General features: G+C 46.9%; 1 protein-coding gene across 2 annotated transcripts in view; it reads left to right on the top strand.

Moving 5' to 3' along the window:
• The window catches only part of ALKBH8 (alkB homolog 8, tRNA methyltransferase), a 59452-nt gene that overhangs the window by 7491 nt on the left and 50825 nt on the right, over positions 1-1136 (top strand). Inside the window, exon 2 of one of the 2 annotated variants that reach the window (XM_045297792.1) lies at positions 236-448. The exons of the other annotated variant lie outside the window; for it this stretch is intronic. The gene's annotated coding sequence lies outside the window, so the exon portion shown is untranslated. The remainder of the gene's footprint in view (positions 1-235; positions 449-1136) is intronic. 2 annotated transcript variants of the gene reach the window in all.

Raw genomic sequence — 1136 nt, 5'->3', positions numbered from 1 at the left:
GTGTAAACAGAGGGCCAACCAGTGCCTGGGAGACCTTGGGTAGGATTCATTGGCACAGTAAATGCATTGATGGATCTGAACATGTTGGTGATTGTGAGTTTTGATGTAGGACCAGGAAACACATTGTTCTGTTGTATATGCCATGCGTCAGAGTTAATGCTATGGTAGCTAACAACAGCAAACATATTAATAAGCAAGTACGCAGAGTGTAAGCGATAATGTTGTTATTTCACAGAGCGTGCCGGACTGGACTCAACATAACTGGTAGTCTCATAAATAGTGACCTCATTCCCATATCATCCGGTGAAACTCCTACAACATGACAAGGCGCATCCAAACATTTGTACAACTTCCTGGAAGAGGGGGAGCCTCCAGCACCAGCACCTGCCATCAGCTGATGCTTTGGCTGAGCTGACCCAGACCACTGGGCTCGCGCATTTCCAAACCGGTGAGAAGAGGAAGCGGAGCGGCTCCAGGACTGTCTGGATTGGCCTTTCCCCCCACAGGCAATGATATTGCAGGGCTCAGGGAAGGCTAACAAATGTAGTTGCACAGCTCCATCTGCTGGCAGCTGAGCCCTAAGGGACAGTTTTTAAAAAGACGTAGCTAGCATCTTTCCTTTCTCATTTCTCCTACTTTGCAGCTTTTGGTCGTGTGAATATTACGAACAGGTCCCCTAGTCCCCTCCCCTCTTACTCTCCACTGCCTCCTGCAGAGTTGCTGCCCCCTAGATGGTGGCCATGGAATGGATGGCGACACAAAATCCTCAACTTGTCTTCTTGCCATATTCGGACCTGGCTCCTATGAAAAGTCATGCTGAGACAGCAGTCCCATGCAATTTGTTCTCCTAATAAAATGAGGGGATCGACACTCTTAATATCATCACGATTTTATAGGCGAAGCAGTGGTAGCACAGAAAATAGCAAACTCACCAGAACCTTGCAAGTCTTAAGCGGTGAAGCGGGGATCGGCGTCAGACTCCTGAACGCTGAGCTATTTTCCCTCACAGCACTGCCTGAGGCTCTGGGAAATGAATCAAAGTATTATTTAATCCTTGTCCGCCAAGAGCTCATAGAATATTACCAGAGAACAGACACTAAAATAAATAATTATAATTTGCTCAATGCTGGAAATAC

The sequence above is a fragment of the Echinops telfairi genome, unplaced genomic scaffold, assembly GCF_000313985.2.
Source record: "Echinops telfairi isolate 266 unplaced genomic scaffold, ASM31398v2 ScPeMD7_7421;HRSCAF=8459, whole genome shotgun sequence".
Lineage (NCBI taxonomy): Eukaryota > Metazoa > Chordata > Mammalia > Afrosoricida > Tenrecidae > Echinops > Echinops telfairi.
Note: the sequence above shows the minus strand (reverse complement) of the source record. Positions and strands in the feature narration are given on the sequence as shown.